We start from the raw sequence: 6,000 nt of genomic DNA, 5'->3' as shown, positions 1-6,000 counted from the left end.
CTGGCCTGCTGACGTCATCACGACGCTACCTGTTTTGCCCGAGGCTGCAGCTGCCACGCCGCGTTCAGAGCAGTGTGGGATTTCTTCATAAGGTTCATGTCAGCGGATAATTACTGAATTATACTGATTAAAATAACACAGTAATGAGTGGTTTAGATGTTTTCAGCATGTTTGAGTTCCTGACAGCTGCTGTGATTTTATGTCGAGTTAATGGCAGAGTATATATACTGAAATTATTATGAATTAAAAAAAAATAATAATAAATCCCGGTAATGATGAAATCCTTGACATTTTTGACAAGCCGTAATCTCTAAATTGCATCCATCCATTATCTGTAGCCGCTTTATCCTGTTCTACAGGGTCGCCGGCAAGCTGGAGCCTATCCCAGCTGACTATGGGCGACTCTACACCCTGGACAAGTCGCCAGGTTATTGCAGGGCTGACACATAGATTCCAAACAACCATTCACACTCACATTCACACCTACGGTCAATTTAGAGCCACCAGTTATCCTAACCTGCATGTCTTTGGACTGTGGGGGAAACCGGAGCACCCGGAGGAAACTTGCCCAGCTGACTATAAGCGAGAGGCGGGGTACATCCTGGACAAGTCGCCAGGTTATTGCAGGGCTGACACATAGATTCCAAACAACCATTCACACTCACATTCACACCTACGGTAAATTTAGAGCCACCAATTATCCTAACCTGCATGTCTTTGGACTGTGGGGGAAACCGGAGCACCCGGAGGAAACTTGCCCAGCTGACTATAAGCGAGAGGCAGGGTACATCCTGGACAAGTCACCAGGTTATTGCAGGGCTGACACATAGATTCCAAACAACCATTCACACTCACATTCACACCTACGGTCAATTTAGAGCCACCAATTATCCTAACCTGCATGTCTTTGGACTGTGGGGGAAACCGGAGCACCCGGAGGAAACTTGCCCAGCTGACTATAAGCGAGAGGCGGGGTACATCCTGGACAAGTCACCAGGTTATTGCAGGGCTGACACATAGATTCCAAACAACCATTCACACTCACATTCACACCTACGGTAAATTTAGAGCCACCAATTATCCTAACCTGCATGTCTTTGGACCGTGGGGGAAACCAGAGCACCCGGAGGAAACTTGCCCAGCTGACTATAAGCGAAAGGCGGGTTACATCCTGGACAAGTCGCCAGGTTATTGCAGGGCTGACACATAGATTCCAAACAACCATTCACACTCACATTCACACCTACGGTAAATTTAGAGCCACCAGTTATCCTAACCTGCATGTCTTTGGACTGTGGGGGAAACCAGAGCACCCGGAGGAAACTTGCCCAGCTGACTATAAGCGAGAGGCGGGGTACATCCTGGACAAGTCGCCAGGTTATTGCAGGGCTGACACATAGATTCCAAACAACCATTCACACTCACATTCACACCTACGGTCAATTTAGAGCCACCAGTTATCCTAACCTGCATGTCTTTGGACCATGGGGGAAACCAGAGCACCCGGAGGAAACTTGCCCAGCTGACTATAAGCGAAAGGCGGGGTACATCCTGGACAAGTCGCCAGGTTATTGCAGGGCTGACACATAGATTCCAAACAACCATTCACACTCACATTCACACCTACGGTCAATTTAGAGCCACCAGTTATCCTAACCTGCATGTCTTTGGACTGTGTGGGAAACCGGAGCACCCCCACACAGACACGGGAAGAACATGCAAACTCCACACAGAAAGGCCCCCGTCGACCACTGGACTTGAACCCGGGACCTTCTTGCTGTGAGGCGACAGTGCTAACCACTACACCTCCATGCCGCCACTTTCCAGGAATAAATTCTGAAAATGAGAAAAACTATGTGCAACTGAACAATACTATTTCAAGGTTCTGGGATTTAGTCCCCCCAACATGCAACATTGAGCCTTGAGAGCCCATGATCCTGTTGCTGGTTGTCCTTCCTTGGACCACGTTTGGTAGGTACTAACCACTGCACCACTTCGCACCACCGTTTAATGTTCTTTAAATTATATGGACACATCCACACAAAAAAAAGCAAGTTAATCTAAAGAATTTTAATTTTGAACCTGCATGTCTTTGGAGGAAACCAGAGCACCCGGAGGAAACTTGCCCAGCTGACTATAGGCGAGGTACACCCTGGACAAGTCGCCAGGTCATCGCAGGGCTGACACATAGACTCCAAGCAACCATTCACATCTACAGTCAATTTAGAGCCACCAATTATCCTAACCTGCATGTCTTTGGACTGTGGAGGAAACCGGAGCACCCGGAGGAAACCCATGCAGACAACATGCAAACTCCACATAGAAAGGCCCTCGTCGGCCTCTGGGCTCAAACCCAGGACCTTCTTGCTGTGAGGCAACAGTGCTAACCACTACACCACCGTGCCACCCCTAAATTGCATCCTTCTACACTTATACATTGCTTACTTGCTTAAGCCTGTGGTTCCAAAGAGGAACATAGGCCACTGACAATCTTCCTGCACTCTGTCTCGTACTTTGTCAGTGTTTCTGTAATCATTTGATACCAATGATTGGCCCCTCTGGGCGGTACAGTGGTGTAGTGGTTAGCGCTGTCTCCTCACAGCAAGAAGGTCCTGGGTTTGAGCCCAGTGGCTGGTGAGGGCCTTTCTGTGCGGAGTTTGCATGTTCTCCCCGTGTCTGCGTGGGTTTCTCCACAGTCCAAAGACATGCAGGTTAGGCTAATTGGTGGCTCTAAATTGACCGTAGGTGTGAACGTGAGTGTGAATGTCTCTGTGTTAAAAAACACTAGAATTTGGTGCACTAGTTTTAATTTTCTTTGGGTTTTCTGAAATCAACACAGGGTCAAAATTATACATACAGGGTCAAAAATATACATACAGCACACCTAATATTTGGGTAAAATGTCTCTTCACAAGATTCACCTTGACCAAACATTTTTGTTTACCATGAACAAGCTTCTCGCAGAATTCTGGTTGGATATTTCATGAGTCTTCATGGTAGAATTGGTAGAGTTCAATAATTTTTTTTCCTTCCCTTGGCATGGACTCGACTTACAAACACAGTCCATATATTTTCAACAGGGTTGAAGTCAGGACTTGTTTTAAGCTTAATATTAGCCTGCTTTATCCTCCACAACCAGCTCTGATGCGTGTTTGGGTTCATTGTCCTGCTGTAACTCCCAAGTCCCAAGTTGTATTCAAGTTTCTGATGGTTTATGCTGAAGAACTCTGAGGTAGTCCTCCTTCTTCATTATTCCATCCATTTTGTGCAATGAACCAGTTCCACTGGCAGCCAGAGCATGATGATCCTACCACCACCAACAGCTGGTACAGTGTCCCTCTGTACATGGTGGTCATTGTGGCCAAACAACTCAATCTTTGTCTCATCTGACCATACAGCTTTCCTCCAGAAGGCTTTTTCTTTGTCGTGTGGTCAGCTTCAAACTTTAGTTAAGCTTGAAGGTGTCAATTTTAGAGCAGGGGGTTATTTCTCAGATAGCAGCCTCTTAGTCCATGGTGATCTGAACTGTAGACAGTGATCCATCAGCTTCCAGTTCATGGCAGGGCTTTGCCATGGTGGTTCCCAGGTTGTTCCTGACCATCCAAACCAATTTCCTTTCAGCTGAGGGTAACAGTTTGGGTTTTCTTGAAGCAAAGTGGCTTGGCAAAGTGACTACACCTCACAATAACTTGGATATAATTGTTTGAACTGATCTTGGAATTTGCAGTTGTTTAGAAATGACTCCAAGAGACATTCCAGAGTTGTGTATATTCTGCGATCCTCTTTCTCAGATCTGCACTGAGCTCCTTGGACTTCCCCATTTTACTGTGTGTTGGTCAGTCCAATGAGTGCTGTAAACAAACTCTTTATATGAAGGCACAGAGAAGCTACCAGCTGTAGTCAATCATGATCACTAACAGGAAGTTAAGAGATCTCGGCCTTGGCAAGATAAGAGACATTTTGGAAGTTTCAGCACCTCTGAATTAATAATCTAAGTGAGCGTATGTAAATTTTTGACCTTGTATGTATAATTTTGACCCTGTGTTGATTTCAGAAAACCCAAAGAAAATTAAAACTTGTGCACCAGATTCTAGTGTTTTTTTTAATTAAATATGTATACTGTACAATCATTCTGCCACAGAAAAAGAACAGTTCAAATAAATTACTGAAAGCCCAAATATTGCCATGACATTCATATCCAAGATGACATTTATGTCACTGTATGTAAACTTCTGACCACAACTGTACACTCTTAGAAACATAGCACTAAATTGTACATTTGTCACTGGAGTGGTATCGGTCACTGATACATCTTTATACATACCTTGAAAATGTCTGGAAATATTGAAATACATGCCATAGTCAAAACTATGTGGACACCTGACCATCACACCCATATGTGCCCATTCCAAACCTATGGACATTAACAAGGAGTTGTTCCCTGCTTACTACTAAAATAACCTCTACTCTTCTGGGAAGGGTTTCCACTAGATTTTGGAGCATGGCTGTGGGATTTGCCTGTTCATCTACATGTCTTGATGGAGCTTGCTTTGTGCACAGGGGCATTGTCGTGCTAGAACAGATTTGCATCCTTCAGTTCCAGTGAATGAAAATTGTAATGCTACAGCATACAAAGGCATGCTATACAGTTGTGTTTCCAGTTTTGTGGCAACAGTTTGGAGAAGGCCAATGTTAGGTTTTAATCTGTCTGTCATGAAGGAGGTTGAATTGACAAACTATGATCTAGACCTCTGCCGCCTAAGAGATTCTGCCTTACGGATTGATCCGGGAGCAAACAGCCACTGTCACAGATATAGCTGCTCAGAGATGTTTCTCAGTTTATTGTAGGAAAAACACTGGATGATAATTGGATGATGATGATGATGGTTCAACTGATGAAGCTTAGTTATCTAAGTCTAATGTAAATGGGTGATGAAGCATTACATCACTGGTTTAGACTACACTATTGTATGAAAGAAGAAAGACATTATGTACCATTACATCATCTGTCAGGATCATAGGCTTATGAAAAGAAAAAAGACATTACTGGTCAACATCACCTTCATTAAGCAGAGAACAGAATGTGCGAGCAAAGATAAATCTCAAGGATTTAATTAACCAAAACAAGTAGCAATCAGGACCAACCTGTACCAGTTTAAGCATTCCAAACAGATATTTTTGCCAGCCCATATATGGGTGTGATGGTTATGTGTCCACAAACATTTAGCCATATACAGTAGTTCACTGTTAAAAATGAATTAAGGTACATAAATGGACCATTATTCGTTTTTAGTGTAATGATTTAAAGGTACACTACAGGCAGCTTTCTAGTTTAAAAAAAAAAATATATATATATACACACTAAAGTGAGAAAAGGTGTGCTCTAGAGGGTTCCATCCCAGCAACAAAGAAAGGTACCCTTTTTCTGAGAGTGTACTCATATAAATAATAATAATTAAAGCACTAAGTGGTTAATAAAATTGAGCTTATGTAAGGCTAAGAGCTCTAAAAATGCTTGTACAACTAATATTGAAAATATTCTTCAATGTTCAAAGTATAATAATTTAATTTCAGACATTCATAATACTGATCATTTTTTGTTTAAAAATGCAGTCAGTATCTGTTCAGAAATTTGTAATATTTTCAATAATCTCATCTCATCTCATTATCTCTAGCCGCTTTATCCTGTTCTACAGGGTCGCAGGCAAGCTGGAGCCTATCCCAGCTGACTACGGGCGAAAGGCGGGGTACACCCTGGACAAGTCGCCAGGTCATCACAGGGCTGACACATAGACACAGACAACCATTCACACTCACATTCACACCTACGGTCAATTTAGAGTCACCAGTTAACCTAACCTGCATGTCTTTGGACTGTGGGGGAAACCGGAGCACCCGGAGGAAACCCACGCGGACAGGGGGAGAACATGCAAACTCCGCACAGAAAGGCCCTCGCCGGCCACGGGGCTCGAACCTTCTTGCTGTGAGGCGACAGCGCTA

Source organism: Neoarius graeffei, chromosome 17, assembly GCF_027579695.1.
Source record: "Neoarius graeffei isolate fNeoGra1 chromosome 17, fNeoGra1.pri, whole genome shotgun sequence".
Lineage (NCBI taxonomy): Eukaryota > Metazoa > Chordata > Actinopteri > Siluriformes > Ariidae > Neoarius > Neoarius graeffei.
Note: the sequence above shows the minus strand (reverse complement) of the source record.